This window comes from Meriones unguiculatus, chromosome 9, assembly GCF_030254825.1.
Source record: "Meriones unguiculatus strain TT.TT164.6M chromosome 9, Bangor_MerUng_6.1, whole genome shotgun sequence".
In the NCBI taxonomy this organism is placed as follows: domain Eukaryota; kingdom Metazoa; phylum Chordata; class Mammalia; order Rodentia; family Muridae; genus Meriones; species Meriones unguiculatus.
The window spans coordinates 26,816,945-26,835,843 of record NC_083357.1 but is presented as its reverse complement, the minus strand read 5'-3'; the positions used below and the strand labels follow the sequence as shown (position 1 = coordinate 26,835,843).

Sequence of the window (18,899 nt, the reverse complement as noted above, 5' to 3'; positions counted from 1 at the left end):
TAAATTGTGAATAAAAGCCAATTAGATTTGTAACTCTGTTTGTTGTGTTTTGGCTTCTGAAAGCACACAGGCTGTTATTATTTCCCTCACCACCATTATAGTGATACCAAGTCCTAAAAACAGATCTCGACTCCTTTTCATTAACCCATTGTAAGAGATATGAATTGGCCAGTGGATTCGAGGGTTCTTTAATGCCCCAACTTTGGGACAAAGGGGGGGGGAACCACAGCATTCTTATTATTATCATTATTTTAACACAAAATTAGAGGCCTAAGAGCAACAAGCCAATGTGCCTGGCCCTCGTCAACGCAGCCTCGCAGAGATCTGGGAAGCGAGACAGCACATTGGCCTCCCTTGTCTTCCATCCAGTGTGCGGCTGAGTTCTCAGATGCCTGGTTAGCAGTGAGTGCAAATGTGAGAAGCATCACGCTGCTGTTCTGCATGTTCTGACAAGATCATGAGGAAACACAGTCCCCGGTGACTCAGAGAGCCCAGCATGCAGCCTGATTAATCACCAGAGAGAAGGCCCATATGGCGTGATGGTAGAATGCTAGGGAACACACAGGAAGAAATATGTAGCTAGCAGTAAACAGAACAAAGGGGCCGGGGGGGGGGGGGGCTGGACGAGCACCACTGCTAAATCTCATACTGCCTGTGCTTCCTGGAGTCTCACCCTACTGCCATCACTTCTTCACTAATTGTTGGGATTCCATACGAGGCAGGGCAGCGTGCCCTGTGTGGAAGCAGAGCCTACAGCTGGAGCTGTAATGATCGGAATGATCGTTTGTTTGTGATCAAAGGGGTTGGGAGGGCTCACATATATTTCCTGTGGAGTATAAAAGTCACAGATGTCATAAGTGGGGAAAGAGGCGTACATGCAGAATGGAAACGACACAGCTGAACGTGAGTATGGGGAAAAAAAAAAACCAGCAACAACAACAGGGTATGTCCCCTAAATTCTGAAGATAAAAACTCAAACTGTGAACATTCTAGAACAAGGTTAACAGTCAGCCTCTCCCCCCCACCCAACCCGAATTTGAAAGTCCAGAAACACTCAAGTTCACTTCACCATTCTCCAAATACAGTTGGAGGCTCACTGAAGGATCACGGCTCGAAGAAGAAAATTAAACAGAAATATGTTATAATGGGTAAGAAAAATAAGCAACCGGGGAATTCACCGAACCCAATTTAGTTTTAAGTTTCCTTTAAAGTTGAGCTAAATATAAAGAGAGACAATTAGGTACAAGCATCAGCACTGGGCTGGATGACTTTAATATTCATTTCCATCGAGTCATACCTATGCAAAATCCCACCGTTGAACATGTTCAACTGATTTGCAACTGCACCCCACCCCCTCCTTCTGTGTACTTGCAAGTACCTAAGAACAAAACAGATTCAGCTAAAAATAATTCTGCTCTTCTGTGTGGGAAAACACGAAAGGGTTGTAGCGAGATCTCACAGCATGGCCTTGGGGACCTGTGAGCTGACTTACTTCTTGTTTGGAAAGTCAGCTCCAGGGAGATTAAGAAAATCCACGGAGGCAGAGAGAGGCAGAAGGAGGGGCAGGATGGGAAAATCCCTCCTCACTAAGTTAGGACCAAATGAGAAAGAAGCTAAATGTATATCCTACCCCACTCCAAACTTCCAAAGCTCTTTGACCCCTGGATTTCAAGGGCCCTTAAAAGCCCTCTATGAGACAGTGGCTCTTGAAAATCCTGAAGTCACCTGGAAAAGCAGCCACTCTAAGGCTCAGCCTCCTTTTGTATTTAACCCAATTTTCTGGGAGTGTTTCAGCCTCTCCAACTCAATGCAAATCATTCTTTGCAGAGCCTTTGTCATCCCCAGCACTCTCCTGTGCAGAGGCAGCTCTCTTTTACTCCAATGAATTCAGACTCCGGCCTAGCTTTGGTTTCTCTACTGTAGTAAAATGCTATTGTGATGCAGGCAGAGCGAATTTCAGCTAAGGTGACAATTGTCTCAGAAAATACAGCAAGCCTGCTTTCACGGCTCCTACCGCAGGACTAAATGCCCTCTACTGCACATGTGGGGCTAGACAGCACCATGGTCAGAGAGGGATGACAAAAGAACTTTGAAATGGCATTTGCCAGGTAAATTAATTTTCATCCATGACATCTAGAGAATGGACATTCCCAACATGCAGTCCCTACCAAAGCCCCGGGAGGCCCTAAGATGATTTCAGTGACACAAAGGGGACAGTTCCAAAGACTACACGACTTTTAACCCCAGCACAGACTGAGTGCAAACAACATCTGTCTGCTGAACTGGATGTTAAAAAGGCGGCTAAAATTGGAAGGCATATAGCCACTCTCCGGAATAATATTTCTTGGTTTGGAAAATAACTATTTCTCATAAAAATAGGCCTTTTGTGTGAACAGGCTATGGTTTTCATAATGTTTTAAATGAACCGAGTTTAAAATTTTCTCAGAATCCATTTGTAACATGGTAAAATATCAACACTTAATCCATATAACCAGAAGTTGGGGGGATCCTTCCTGGTATGAGAAGTCCAAGCCCATGGGGCAAATCTAACTTGCCCAGCTTTGTGGGCCAGGGTGATCTGGCACACAGTTGTCCATCACTACCAACACACCAAATCCACTGTGCGTGCTGATGTAAATAAAGTTTCATGGGCACACTGCCCCGCCCAGTCATTTACATACTATCTGTAAGGCTCTAAAGGCAAAGTTGGGTAGTTCTGACAGAGAAAGTGTTAACTGAGAAGACCAAAGTAGGAAGAATCCTAGCTGTTCGACCTCCTCCAGCCTGACACCGGACCATGGCCCCTTTTTTATAGATTTTAAAAAACCCTTCCCCCCATAAGTGGTGAGAGTACACAGAGCGTCAAATGAAGTGTTTAGCCACAAATGGGAGAACACATACATACATCAGCCAGAGCTCAGGGAGGACCAGAGCAAAAACCAATGTCTCCAGAACAGGATAGGACTGACGCACTCAAGTACTCATGGCAGCTTGACAGTCGGCACAAGATCAACTGCATTAATGTTCTAGCATAGGAGGAGGCGAGCCTATGAGTGCCCACCCCCGAGGGAAGGGCCTCTGACAGTTGACAGCTTTGGGTAAGGAAGCGCCACCTCTATGGTTCACATATATATATACGGCGGTTCCTTTGTAGTTTTTATTGTTTGTACTTTGTTTTTTTGAAGAGGACAAGAAATCTCATGGAAGACAGAGAGTGGGTCTGGGAAAAAATGAGGATAGGAGCAGCGGCAAATACAGTCAAACTACACAGGATAAAATCTCTCAAGAGACTCCTTCCTAGGCCCCCATCTGCTGCTGGGACAAGGTGAGAGAAGCCAGGAGCGACCTTCCCTTCACAGTGCTGTCGTATACACGCCACTACCATATTTGGAGACGGTTGTGTCCTGACCCGAACAAAACCTGTCCCTCTGACATACCCTCCCCATGCCCAGCGAGACTCCACCTTCCTCTTCACCATCTGGAGAGAACATTAAAGCGCATAAACTCGGTGCTTTCAGGTCCCAAGACTGTTTCAGGTGGGAAAATGGTGAGATTTCAACGGGGACCCTGTTCGTGCACAGGACGGAAGCCAACCTCACCTTTCACAAAAACTGTTCACAGCCACTGTGCTGCCAGAAAGAGCTGGAAAGGGAGAGTGTCTCCACTCAAAGGGCACAGGAGTTCAGGCATTTCCACAGCAGACGTGTTTACTGGTGGCGCTCCGCACTCTGTGGGGCACGTACATGCCACAGCATGGGGCACCGTGGGCACGAACAGCCCTCAGTAGAAAGGCATCCTGAAAGGGAGCTCAGAGACTCCCATTAGAAATGAGCATACGGCTAGCTTTGTAATAAATGTGTGATTAAGGTGCCCATCAGGTGCTCGACTGGCAGCATGACACTAAAATTGGAATGATACAGAGAAGATTAGCAAGGCCCCTGCGCAAGGACGACGCAAAAATTTGTGAAGCATTCCATATTTTTATCTCCCTTACTTTACAGGCTTAGATCCCACCAGCAGTCTCTGACTGTCTGTGTGGTGGTTGTACACATAAAACCCAAAGAAATGTGTCAGGCTTCGACTTCTGGCATCTGAGACTGGAAGTTAAATAGACAGAAGGCAGTCCAAGTGTGAATACGGATTTGCACATGCATTCAAGTGCTGAGGAGCCCAGAATGACTTGTTTTTGCCCATAATTAATTGCAGTGTATTAAAAGCTAGTGTATAGGTTTGACCAAGTCAGTTTCAGCAGTTGTATTTAAACAGTGATCAAACTTTCCTATTTCCTACAAGTTTTTGTTTTGTTTTGTTGTTTTGCGTGCAACAAGAAATTTCTTCATCACTTGTTTTTACATTTCTGTGCCCTTTTATGCTTTGGTATTGCTAATTCAGGTTTGTAGAATATATCTATCAATCACTTTTAAAAAAAGAAAAAAAGTCCATTAGTGATCTCACGTTTGCTTTGACCACCTAAGAATGAGGGGAATCGGAACCCTCAGTACAGAATGGTGTGAAAAGGTCTGTTCTCCCAGCATCCCTGGCAAAGCCAGTGCATATTCCACGGGGTGGGGAGACAGTCTGGTCAATGAAGTGATGTCCAAGCTTGGGGACCCATGTCAAAAGCCACAGTGGCCTGCTCTTGAAAGTATAGCTCCACCAGGGTGACAAGCAGGCAGGTCCCTGTCCTCCCGGGCTGGCCAGCCAAGCCTAATACACAGGACCCCAGCCAGCGAGATTCTGCCTCAAAAATAAAATAGAGACTGACTGAGGAACAGAATCTTAGGCTGTTCAACTCCTTGTTCAAAGGAACCCATGCATGTATACACATATCACACACACACACACACACACACACACACACACACTGGCATAAAGTGTTCCTAAAATAATGTCTTAAATCACAGTCTCTGTCCCTGCCAACACATACTCATCCTCTCAATCCTCTGCCTTCATTAAAAATACTGCATTTTAATACAGCAGTGCCTTTTAAACTGACACCAAACACCATGTAATCAATAGCATCTTTAAATAGAAATATTGTTCCCTCGGCAAAAACAATAAACTTAAAATTCAATAAACAGAAAAGCCCTTTTGTGTTACTCTACTACAACCTGTAACAAGCTACAAAAAAGTCACCCCTCCAGAGGAAAACACGTGTGACTTTAAGCACCTGTCAGTCACAGAACAAAACACAGGCCTGGGCATGTAGTTCCATGCTAGCATGTTCTCTAACAAATGCGAGGCCCTGGGTTCAATTCTAGCACACCCACATACCCATGCATCCCCGAAAACGAAGAGTAAAGAAGACCTTTCCAATGCCTGAAGTAGACTGACCTTCCTTGATGGCAAAGAACAGAAAGATCCTTTTAGTCCTAGAAAACCTGCCATTGCCTTAAAAAATTCTGAGATCACGAAACAACTGAAATAAGCATCAAAGACTTTCAGACTATCCTGGCTCACACATTTCAGCATTCTAAGACATCAGAGAGTCCATGCCAAGGCTGGAAGAGAAGGCGACTCTGCAGCAAAAGAAAATGCAAAGAATTCTCTCTGGCACCTACTTCCCAAGTTACCCACCCATGCTAACAGTCCCTCTAGACCACCGCAGACACACGGAATTTTCACTCCACATGTAGACTGAGTCATGCAGATGAGTATGTGGGGTGGCCTTCTGTCCTATGGATGTCTGCGTATTCCCCATTACACAAACAGGTCTCATGTAAAACCTCCTAGTGATGGGCACTGAGGTCATCAAGTCTCACCCCAGCCCAGGGAGTCTTTGCAGACATGAACCTCAGTGAGGTATTGGGGGTTGGGAGGGATAGTCCCAGAAGGCAAAATCCCTGAAATGGGGTCTCTGAGAGAAAAGAATGTGTATTTCCACTCTCTCTGGAAACTGACCAACTGCTTCCCAAAGAGTTCTCAAAATCTATTTCCAATGACATTACTGCAGATAGCAGCATGAGCTGATAAAGGCCTTTGATAGCGCTGCTTAGGGATGTGGTATTTTATCAACTGTGTTTATCTCTGTCAATCGACATGACGGAAATCATGTCACCTCACTTTGGTTTTCATTTTATTTTAACACCCGCAAAGGGGGAAGGGTCTTAAAGGCTCTTTGTGGACTAGGTTCTTGCCTCCATCATTCTAGTTTTTCCGCTGTAATCTTAGCTACTTCCTGAAGAATTAACCGGCATTGTGTTCCCAGATCTCTTAGCACACATTCTGGATTTAAAATACCATTCCCCTTTCTCTGAAATGACGTGGTAGACCCTCAAGCCCTGTGGTGTCACCCCCACACCCAGCTCTGAAACACCACTTACATGTCCACTGTAGTTCTTAATCCCTTTGCACACACAGGCCTAACTAGAATTCCATTGCTTCCCCCTCCCCCTCCTCCTTCCTCTCCTCCCTACATCACGATAAGTACACCTTCTTTCTTTTGGATCAGATAGTCTCCCGGTCTCCCTTCCTGGAGTATTTCCTTTTCCTTTTCTTATCTCTCCTTATCTATCCTACCCTTCTTATCTGTCTTGTTGGGACTGGAACCAGTGTCTCCTGCACAGTAAGGCAGTATTCTACCCTTGAGGTATAACCCCAACCCTATCACACCTTCTAAGGGAAGTCCTGGCCCTCTAGGCAGATCCATTATTACTATGCCCAGTCACCTAATGTACAGAAAATGTCAGCAGAATCCACAGGACACTGGCTAACAGAAGCTATTGATGTGAGCATATATTCAATTACAACACATTACCTAGGCAGTTAAAGATAAAGGGTTCAAAATGTAATAGAGGAATCCAGTGCCAAGTGTAAGAAGTAGAAGCATGTGGATTTTCTTTTACATAAAATATATTATTTCCCATCACAAAACCTAATGGAAACATAAAAATCATTTATTCTAACAAGTTTTGGACGGGTATTAAATTCACAATTTCTCATATATTAATCATTCATACATCTTGCTAAATAGTTGGACCTTAATATGATGCCTACCTCTCCATAAAACCGAAACTGCTCATGTAATGAATGAGCAAATTGCACTTTTAATATCCTTCCACTGTTAATCTTTTTTTCATTTTTATTCCAAGGAATAGCAACCAATTAATAACAAAATTCTTAGTTTCAAATCATATCCAATTGCTTTAAGAGCAACCATCACCCATAGGCCTGGGAAGACAAAGAAAATATACAATATACAAAAGAATTCGGAGGTGTGCTTTAAGGAGGGAAGCTCACTTTCCTCATAAATCTTTCCTTTTCTTCCTGTCTCTGCAGGACAGCAGCAGCTTATATTTATCCAACAGCACACACCACCAACTGCCCCTGGAAGCTCTGTGTGCAAGTTCATCTAACACATCTGCACAGTGGTGCTTAGTCATCTCAATATTCACACTGAACGGCTGGCACCCCCCGCCCCAGCAGACCGCTTCAGAAAAACATGTACTATTCCCAACTTTTACAATGGATGCTTGAAGACTGATTTGTCCATTTGGTGTGAGGTGGGGGATGCAAATAAAAAGAATGGTGTATGCAACTCTCACCTAGCATTACCTGGCACCACACCTATGAACCTTTCTATCTATTCAGTGTTTGGTACTATGGGAGACATGGGGTAGCGTGTGTATAAATTTAAGAGTCTTGGGGGCATTGTCAGGAGTTCAGGGGTGTGGCTCAGCGGGACATGTGAAGTGTATGCCAGTGGATGAGCACATGTGCAAAGGCCAAGTGGGCACACCAGGTACCCCGTCCAGTCATTTTCCTCTTTGTTCCCTCGAGGAGGGCTCTCACTGAACCGGAAGCTTACCAGTTTCCAGCTAAGCAAGCAAGCCCGAGTGATTCTCCTGCCTCCACAGCACAACCCTTAGCCCCAGTCCTGGGGCTGTGGAGAAACACGGCTGGAGATCGAAACTCAGGACTTCACACTTGTACACAAGTGAGTGCTCTCTCCAGCAGGGAACCCTCACTCTTCAGTTCTTTCCACAGTGGAGAATGGACTTTGACCTGTGTGATAAGGACATGCTTCCTGTCCTTCCAGCAGTGCGCGCCTTATGAACTCAGGAGTCCTTTTGCCTGACGTGACTCGTGACTCGGCTGTACCTGCTGGATCTGAGGAAGGGCTAGTGTGCATTCCACGGTATGGCATGCTCACTGGCAGGCTTGATGCCATCAACTGTCCAGAAAGGGACAGATCTCATCTACATGCTGACTTTCTGTGAGATTTCCCAGAACGTACAGGCCGTATGTATCAACAGTACGAAAATACATTCCCCTTGTACAAACCATGAGTTTGAATATAGCACAGCCACCCTTTTTGGCCATTCTGCCTAAGGCTGCCCCATATCACCAAAGTTACATGGTTTCATGCAGAGCTTGTAGCCAGATTTCAAAGAAATTATACAAACATACACACACAGGCACACAATTAGGCTGGTACTGACATGCATTTATAAGTCCCCAAATAAGATCACACTGAACTTTGCAGATAATTCTGGAGCAGTCCTTTTAACCCAAATTCACAAGAAACTCTCTCACTGCTGGGACACACACTTATGATACTTGCAGCTGCCTAACAGCACACAGTTCAAGGATGCCATATATTATTTAGCCAGTCCTCACTATATTGGCAAAAATATAATGCTTTTATTTTGTCTGTGTGAAAAATAGTGTTGGGTCTCAAACTCATGACAAATGGCTAACACAGGTACCTATTTAATATATCAAAGTAGACTCTGGTTGCCAGACCAATACCTGTTAGAGTTCTGGCTCCTCTCAGTACTTCTCACCCTGACCCTCTCTAACCTAAGCTTCCATCCCCTTTCCCCAGCTTTTCTGATTCCTACACAACCTCAGCCACTCTGGCTATGTGGTCTCTTGGTCTCCTGGCTCGCTCTTGGCCTCTTGGCTTCTGGTGTCTCTCTCTCTCCCTCTTCCCACCTTTTCCTCTCCCCCTCCTCCTTCCCCTTTCCCTCTCTCCTCTCAGGGCCCAGCTAAGTCTGGACCTTTCTAAATGCCCCTGGCTATACTCTCCTCCATATCTATAACCTTCTCTTCAACCCATACCTAGGAACAGCGATGTCCTCATTCTTTTTCATTCACACAGTACAAATGCCAAATCAATTGCCGTCTAAGCATTATCTTCTGAGAAATTTAAAGAAATAATGCACTTTCAAGGAAGACAGTTCAGAGAGCTAAAAGAGCCTGGCATTTGGTCTAATCATCTATTAATTTCCTTGGGGGGAAAATTCATTCTCTAGCAAAAGTCTGACCTGAGCTCAGAAGCCAACAGGCTTTTACATAGCTTTGCTTCTGTCTAGCCGAATACGTGGTTTTTAAGGAGAACAGGAGTCAATTTGAGGAATCATGGAAGCAACTGATCTTTTCTTAGGTTTCAGAATTTATGAATGGCACAAAGCTAACCTTAAATGTAAGATAAGGATCAAGATATCCGTTTATGAACTTTTAAGGCAAAATCATCCCAAGTGTGCTCCCCACCTGTTTTACCTAATAACCTATTTCCGTTCATGTTCACTCTCCCTGTCCTCCATCTTCCCACATCCATTTCACTTGGCAAGCTTCAAGTCGCCATGCAGAAAGAATCCTGAAATAGCTGCTACCTCTACAAGGACAATTAAGCACTCTGTGCTGAAGAGTGCCAGCAAGCACTACAAAGGGATGAATGCCCCAAAACACACACACAGAGAGAGAGAGAGAGAGAGAGAGAGAGACAGACAGACAGACAGACAGACAGACAGACATTCACATTCTGAATACTTGGTCCCTACCTGGCTGTTTGGGGGAAGCTGTGTAGCTGGAGGAACTCGGTCACTATGTTTGGATTTGCGTTCATTACCCCTTGCTACTTGTTCTCTGTTCCTATGAACAGCTCTCCCCTACCACATGTCCCCACTTCCTCAATGTCCTGCCCAAATGACTGAATTCTCTGAAATCATGAGCCAACTGAACTCTTCCCTCCATTGTTTATATTGGGTATGCCGACACAAGATGAGAGCAGTAACTCAGAGCCCCTCGGGAGTGTCAGCAACCTTCTCTTCTTAATGTTAAGGGAGTTCCAGAACAAGCTCCACCCGTCTCGGAAGTGATCCAAGCCATCTGCTGCTCAAAATGAGGAGAGTCAGTGACATTGTCACAGCAGGCGAAGGCCACTGCCTTGCTGGAACTAATGGCAGAGTGGGGTCTGGCCAAGCTCCACTGCCCACCTAATCCAGGGAAGACATGGGCAGAGCCCAGAGGAAGAAAAGAGGAAAGCAGCGGAGGGTGCAGAAATTGCCAGGGCGCAGGCCAGAAGGTAGGCTCGGGCTTGCTGCTCCTGCCCAAGGTTTTCGTTCCCATGCACTTGAGAGGACCATTATTAATGCCTACTAACACCCCTGTAGCCAGAACACTGTCAGAATGCAAGCAGACGCGCCTCAAGGCTTCTAGTCCTAAACAGAAGCTGAGTGGAGCATCTTAATTTCTCTGGGCAACTACTTTCAAAGACAGAGACAAACATGCTTTCATTATGATTAACATACTGATTTCTCTTTCGGTTTCTCGGGGAAAATGATTCCCTAGCAGTCCAAAGACTGAGCCTCTCGAAGCTACTGCATGCGGCTGCACAGAAGCGAGCCGAGAGGAGCACACTTCTGGAGTTCAGGGTCCACGAGCCTTAGTCACTGCTGCCACCTCAGCAACTGTATCTGAATTTCCGGAGCAACCATGGCCATTAGCTTCTTAGGGAAGAGATTAGTGACCATGTAGGCATCCCCACTAGCCTCTGTCTGAGGTTAGACACCCTGGCAGAGAGTAGGCAACCACCTATTTATTTGAAGATTCTCCAAGGCTCCTACAAAGTCAATTTCATACAAGCCACACTCTGGCTATCAAAAATACACATCCAATGTCAACAACAATCCATGTAGATTTTATCAAAATCAAGTAGACCAATTAATTCATGTCTGTACATACATGTTTAAGAATATATGCCATCTCAACCATACCATACAGGACAAAAGAGTTTCTACATAAGTCACTGACCCAAAAAGATCACTGCAATGACGTCAGTAGGAGAAGACATTAGGAATCTTTGTCTTTCCTGGACTGTGAAAAAACTCATGTGATATAGTGCTTATCTTGCAAGCACAAGAAACTGGGTTCGATCCTTAGCACCCAAATTAACCAACAAACAAACACAAAACCCTGGGTGTGGTGGTCTACACTTGTAATTCCCATATGGGAGATCATTCCCATATCAGAAAAGACTGGTCACTGGGTATTGCTAGCCAGTTAGCCGTGCCTAACCAATGAGCCCCCAAGTCCTACTGAGAGACCCTGCCTCTAAAAGATAAACAGCCCTAAAGAATGACACTGAATTTGACCTCATTCCTCTATGTGCATGAAAATGCACATAAATCCCACATACGTGTACATAATACCCACTCCTACCCAACCCCTTCCCTCAACTAAGGTTCTCATAAGCTAACAATTACATAAAACTTTCATTCCAAGAACATAATGTACAATACAGAATGATCCTAGTTACTTAGTTGGTTGGCTAGCTAGCTAGTTAGTTAGCTAGCTAGCTAGCTAGGCAGTTAGTCAGTCAGTTTGGTTTTTCGAGTCAGGCTTTCTTTGTGTAGTCTTTCTTGGTTGTCATGGAACTTGCTCTGTAGACCAGGCCGGCCTCGAACTCAGATCTGACTGTCTCTGCCTTCAGAGTGCTGGGGGTAAAAGCTTGCACCACCCCTGCCTGGCTGAGTAATGAATTCTTGTAGACTAAACCATCTTCAAACAGAGCCAAGGTGCCTGGGCTAGGGAAGGTCTGATCCACTGAGTCTGGCTTTTTAACCAAGTACAGGTCCAGTGTTCCTCACACCCTGGCATCTTTTGCTCTGAAAGTCAGAGCAGGTGCGTTCCCATACTTCCCCTGTTGTACTGAGAAGAGAGCCAAGAAGGGCAAGGTTAAGTTCACCAAACCTAAGCTTCTGCTATTGACAAAATTCATACAAAAGAGGCCAGAGAAAGAAGCTGTGGGAGAGGGGCTGGGGCCAGAGCCTGCCTACCACTAGGCAGTGACCCAGAAATGAGAAGGCATCCAACTTAAAGCAGCAGCTGGCAGGGGCTACAGAAAATCCAGTTCTGCAAACACAAATGTTAATTCCTTTGCTATGGAAAGCGCGGAGGAGTGTAGGGGGTGTTGGCCCCTTTCTTCTGCTCAGAGTTGCCAGCGTCCTGCTCAGTGGGGGGCCAGATTAGACTGTGCCAATCCACCAAAGATTCTAGAAAAGAGAGAGCTGGAGGAGCCTTCCCTGCCGGGCAGCTAATCACTGACAAAGCTGAGACCTGCTGCCACAGCTGGTGGCCTCTGAGCCTCAAAAGAGGGCCTTGATGAGTTCTGGCTTTGTGGAGCTCAGATTCCACAAAAGTCCCCAGCGGGGATGACAGATGCCCGGACACAGCAGAGCCTGCCTCTAGGGACTCTCCTTCCTTGCTCAGTCAAATGAAGCCCTCTTTGCCTTGAAGTAACACCTGGGTAAAGCCTGGTGCTTGCCTAATCCCTGTAAATAATAACGTAAGTGTGGCTAGAATTAAAGACTGTCCCCAGGGGATGGCGCTCTCGTTTTCCTTCCTCCTCCATCTCCACCTCCCTCTCTCCCAAACTGGTGCTACACCTTCACTGACAACCACCTTGTGAGACCTGAAGTAGACAAAGTGACATCAGCCACAATTCAGGAAAGCAGGACACCCTCAGAAGAAGGGGCTTGATGGGCCTGACTCCAAACCATGTAATTAGGAGCGGCTATTAAGGAAGCAACTTGCTGGTCTTGACTTCCTCTTCTGGAGGCAAATCTGAGCTTCCCACAGTCCTATCCACATAATGGTGTGCGATTAAACTGTCTTATTCTCGAGCTCTTTAGCAGACATGAAAACAAAACAAAAAAAAGTCATAATCCTACCATAAAACTGTCATATTCTGAGGGCTATTTAACAAATTGAATTCCTGGAAAAAAAAAAAAAAAAAAAGCAGGTACTGCCACAAATTTCAACACCACCCCACAAATGCTTCTCAGAGTGAATGCAAATTGGCCTCTAAAGAATTTTTCTAAAGCATTAATAAAAAGATTTCCTTGGCCAGCAAAGCTACACAAAGTCCGACCTTAAAAAAAAAAATTCATTATTTCCTAACCCCTCAGTCTCTCCCACAGTTTTGTATAAATATAAAACATAAAGATTTCAAGTTCTTTTCAGGGCAATCTCTTACTAGGGAATGAAGAAAGACTACTGAGCAGTAACATGGGCAAGATTCCTAGGGCCACATTAACAAAGGGCAAGCCAGGGGACTGGGTTGGACACAAGCCCTTGACAAATCCATCGTGAAGATGGGTACTCCAGCAGTGTTCCTTAAGGACTCATCATTACTGTGACAAAATATTGGGGGGGGGACTCACACTTTGATTGGCCAGCCCATCCTGGAGGGTAGGAATGGCCTCGGGAACTAGGCTGGTGGTCACACCTGTGGTCACACTGCCTCTATCATCTGCAAGCAGAGCCTGACTGTCAGTCACTTTCTCTTTATCACCCAGTTGGGGACTCCGCCCACAGGTGCTGCACATTTCCGTGGGTCTTCTCAGCTCACTAACCTAATCTAGAGAAGCACACCTGGACATAGTCAGTTGTGTCCACGGTGACGCTAAATCCCATCAAGCTGACAATCCAGAATTAACATCACAAATGCTTAGAAAAATACTCAAGTATCCTTTGGTGAAAGGACAAAGTGACGGGCATGAGAACCTGTCACTAGAGACGTGGGTCTGTGGGTACCCAATGGATGGCAGAGGATGAAGACCTTAAGCAACCAAAGATAAGATCTTCAAGTTGGGCTACTCCCCACAGTTCCTCCAAATTCAGTAGCACTCCTAAGTGTCCTTTCAGGTAGAAATAAGGAGACCCCTTACTTCACTTCAGGGCTAGGAGGTAGTGTGCTCTGCTGGGTCTCTTCCTCCTCACAGAAGATCTACCTCCTTTTTGCTGGGCTGATTTGGGGAGTGCTACTATTCTGTTTATTTTCTGAATTAACACATGCAAGAGAAAATAAAGTCAAGGATAGAAAAGAAGGGATGATTAAATCCCTATCTCCTGCCCTTACCTCGTCACAACTTTCTGGTCGCACCTTGCGTATACCCTATAAAAACATAACCTTGGGTTAGGGCAATGGCTCAGTCAACTAAGTTAGCTTCCCGGAACCCATGATTTTTTTTACTTATTATTTTTTTTGCTTACAAAACAAAACGCCAAAAGCTGTGTGTGGTGGCCCATGTTTCTAATCCCAGCACTGTAGAGGCTAAGGCAGAACAGAATTACTTCTGGGGCTTAATAGTGAGCCATCCTCACCTACAGGGTGAGTGCCAGGCCAGTAAAAGACTGCAGAACAGGCAGTGTTTGAGTGACCACACTGAGACCTGAAGCTGTCTTTTGGCCTGCCTGCCTACACACACACACACACACACACACACACACACACACACACACACAGCTTTATCTAGATTTTATTGTACAATCTAGGGAGATCCAGATATAGATACAGATAAACATATGTATCCGCTCTTAGGGAGTTGCTTGGCTAATTGTAACAGCTGTCCATATGCCATTACTTGGGAGGGTATAATTTATTAAAGCTACCCCAATTAATGGGCTGTCAGGTTACCTCCAATTTTTTTTTTCCAAATTCAAATGCTCCTTTGATGAACAACCTTGACATTGTCATTTTGCACTAGAGGACAAGTACATCTGCAGAACAAGCACCGCGAAGACAGAGGTGCCAGATCAAGGAGCAGGTGCATGTGGAACTGTGGTGGGCACACACCGAAACTGCACTGGTCTACTCTAGTAGGCAGACTGCAGTGTGGGCCAGTCTCTGTCCACTCACTCCTACCTCCCAATTCTATCTACCACTTGAGAGCAACCCTGTTGTCAGACCTCACGCAGAAACAGCCAATATCACTCCTGCACCCAATCCTCAAGGCCCCCCTGCACCCAATCCTCAAGGCCCCCCTGCACCTAATCCTAAGGTGAGGAGCTTGGGCAAGCCCTACCACCTGAGTTCTCCACACCTCACTTTTCTCACTGATCAGAACAACAGGCATGTGGATACTCCCCACTACCTAAAAAAAGAGCTCGTCCCTTCCCACTGGCCCCTGCTCCATGAGTAAACACGGCCATGTGCCATCTACCCACAGTCCAGAGAAAAGCTTAGCAACTGTTTAAACTAACTGCATTTCCATGCATAACACAGCATGTGCTCACTCATCCTTCCACACGCCAACGCGAGGTCACCCCAGCAAGAGGCCAAGCACCTTCACTGGCCAGCCTGCCCCTCTCTGTGCCCCAGCAGTGTGGCTAGGTGAGCCAGAAGTCAATTAGACTGAGGCTGGACCTTGGGGACAGAGATTAACCACACCAATTTGTTGTTACAGCTGCTGATCCCAAGCTATGAAGGAAATAAACAGGAGGATGTGATGGAAAGTAGAGTAAGACGCCTACCCTAAGCAGCAAGGCAGCCCCATGAAGTCCCTGCTGCCTGGGGCCTTCTAGAAGGAACTTGATACCAAGCTTCAAACAGTTAGAAGCCAAGTTAAGTTTGTTCCCAGCCAAGGAATTCACACTCAGGCATCCTGGGGACAGGGGCTGCAACTGGACAAGACCGTCATGGTGCCTTGAGGTTCTATCTAGTCCTGCCTCCCACCCTTTCTTGCCACAACTATAAATCACCAAAATACTCTTTGCACCACAGTATCTGCAATCTTTGAACTAACACACTGATACAGACAAAGCAGTTTGACCAACGTGGGGACTACACACAACACTATTTTAATACTTTCAGAAAACATTTCCCCAAGTTTTTTCCAATTGTAACAAAAACCTTGGCCAGACCTTCCCAACTCAACATCCCTCCAATCATGCCCTGGCCCCACCACCTTGCAGTTTGTGTTTGTTTGTTTGTTTGTTTGTTTGTTTGTTTGTTTTAAATTAGGGGTGTTGTGTGGAGCTCAGGATTGACCCAGGGCCTTACCATGTCAAGTACATGGTAGAACACGGAGCTACAGGCCCGACCCTAGCTTGGCTACCAGTCCCTCCACAAAGGCTCCTGGTGAAACCTTCCCCGTTCAGTTGAGCTTGTACGCACAGCACTCTCAAGGCCTTACACACCTCCTTCTCTAGCAATAATTATAATTCTAGTTTAGTACACGCAGGGGAAGATGGCTCAGTGGGCAAGGGTGCTCACTGTGCAACATGAAGTGAGTTCAGATTCCCAGCACCCATGCAAAGAGCAGAGCATGGCCCACAGGTAGCCCCACAGCTGGGAGGACAGACAGACAGATAACTGGGGCTTGATGGACAACCAGTGTAGCCAAGGCTAGCTCCAGATTCAGTGAGAGGCCCCAGCTCAAATAGGAAAAGAGACTTGATATCCTCTGTCCTCTGTGAGCACACACACACACACACACACACACACACACACACACACGCTAACTACATAAATACTAAGCAAGTAAAGACAAGCGGAACTGTTGTCCCATTCTTCACTTGTGTTGTTTCAGTCGGCCTTCAGGACCACCTGACAATATAAAAAGGGATTATCCAGTAAGAGAGAGACTGTGAGTGAGGATGGAAGTCAGGAACCAACCAAGCTTCGGGAGACCAGATGGGTTAAGTGCATCCTAAGGCCCCTCAGAGGCAGAAAAGGCCTTTACACTCCACTCCTGCCCTCAGAGAACAGCAACCACAGTCATTTCACCACCCTGCTGGTACTTTTAAAACTTCCTTCCCAAGCTCAACAAATTCAAACAGTTTTCCCCGGTAAATTACATAAGTCAGATCTCCAAGTACCTCAGAATTTTAAAGGAAGGTTTTAATCTCCATTAATCCAATGCTGAATGCTGGTTCTGAAATTCCCCAAAGCTGTTTCACAAGGTCCGGGTTTGGCTCCCAAACGGAGCTGTAAATGCACCAGGATCCAAGCTCCAGCTTTTGGAACTTGGCATTTCCTAAAGAGCTGGGCTATGGACTTCCCACAAAAACCCATACAGGGCTTGGGAGTTCCTGTCACATGCTGAAACAGAGTTTGTCTGAGCTTGGACACGTGTGCTTCGCTTCTCCCATGTTACTGAAGTGTGGCAAACACTGGCTCTGAGAAATCCACACTAAAATGGATGCATAAAATAAAGAAAGGAAGAAAAAGCCGTAAGTTGCTCCCACAAAAGAGCTAACGTATAAGACTAAATGCACACACTGCTTAAAAGAAAAGCCAAAAGCCCCTAAAGGGTTTCACATGGGTGCAGAGATGCAACAACCAGGCAATGCTTCCCAGAGGTGAGCTAGCAGTGTGAAAAAAACAAGAAAAAAAAAAAAAGTGACTCACGTGTGCACACACATGGTTACCAAACCAGGCTGGGCTGCACAATAGCTTAAGAGGCAACACCTGGCCCTGAGAGCCTCTCACAAACACAGGAACCATCTCCGAGGGCTTCAGGAATCAAGAGGAATTGCCATCAGGGAAACACAGCTTTCCCAGGACCGTCCAGCCTGTGTCCAACTCCAAGCTTATGGTCCTGCTCCTCCTGCTAAAGTCACCCAGATGCTTCAACTAAGCCAAAGACAGTACTAGCGATTCAGCAACACATTCTAAGCTCGGTCCCAGGATAGTAATCACGCAATTCCTACTTTGTGAAGAAAGACCTACAGTCAAACAAGAAGTCTCTTTTAAAACTAAATTTACCACGCTTCTGAAACTTGACTTTCACTGTGCTACCGCTCATGCCCAGCCACAGTTCTGACTTTCTGATGGGTATTTTTCAAGGTTTCCAACATTCAAGTGAGAGTTAAGTCCAAGTAGAAGGAACACAATTCACGGAAGAGCAGAACACTATGTCCTCGGCAGACCAGAACAATCAATGAGATTTCCAGCTTAGTCTGGCTGTGTGGTTGGAGAAAAGGCCACAAATTCAAGAGCACTAGGAAAAACAGAGATAGCCAAATAACCCCTCATTTGTAACAGAGAATTTGGAGGAGAGGTTAACCAAATTGAGTGGGGACCACACATTTCCCAAAGGGGAAAAAAGGGCGTCCTTCATGTCAAACTGAAAATCCCAGTTCCACAGAGAACTGTCTGCTAATTCTAGGCCAATCCAGGCGGCAGCTGTTACTGCCGCTTTTGCTGACGTGCAACCCATTCAGAAAACTGGCCTGAGTGATCAATGCCGCTGAGGCTCTGCTGGCCTTGCCCGGGGATCCCAGGTTGGGGCTGCTGTCAATTACCAGCCCAGCTGTCTTTGGCCATCATACTGATCTTTATAGCCTGACTTTTGCAATATTGACGGCAAAGAGCAATTCGGCTTTATGGAAAATAAAAGCACCTCAATGGCTCCATAATGATCCACTTCATAGCCCAGGTGTGACGTCCCCAAAACCAGTCAGTAAGACACCTTGAGTTCTGTTAGGCTTAAAACCAAATACATTTATCTCCCATAGAGGAGCTTTTCATGCCACATAAAAAGTTAGAGGGGGGAGGGGACTGCCCACTTAAAGACAATTTGGCTAATAGATCACATATGTTCCCTTTGTCTTCCTCTTGCCGTTTTCTGGTTTAAATTTTATTACCCTGGGGCATTTGCACCAAAGAGAATCTTCTTCGTTGCTTAGGAATTAATCCACCCCTGCTGTTTATTCCTCATTTCCAGTTATAATCCCCCATTTGTGACATCACAATTAGCCACTTGTGGCGATGATTATAATGTCATGAACACAGGATTATGACTAGGACCTGGAAACAAAACAGCAGGGGCACTCACTGCTGGGCAAAAAGGCTATCTTTTCAGACAACCATCCCAGGAATGGAAAAC

The 18,899-nt window shown here is 45.7% G+C and overlaps 1 protein-coding gene and 1 non-coding gene across 3 annotated transcripts in view; one reads left to right on the top strand and one right to left on the bottom strand.

The window, feature by feature from the left end:
• The window catches only part of Ptprg (protein tyrosine phosphatase receptor type G), a 684,542-nt gene that overhangs the window by 552,995 nt on the left and 112,648 nt on the right, over positions 1–18,899 (bottom strand). The gene's annotated exons all lie outside the window — the stretch shown is intronic.
• On the top strand, positions 3,880–3,983 carry LOC132656753 (U6 spliceosomal RNA). Its single transcript, XR_009594446.1, has one exon. It is a non-coding gene; the product is annotated as a U6 spliceosomal RNA (small nuclear RNA).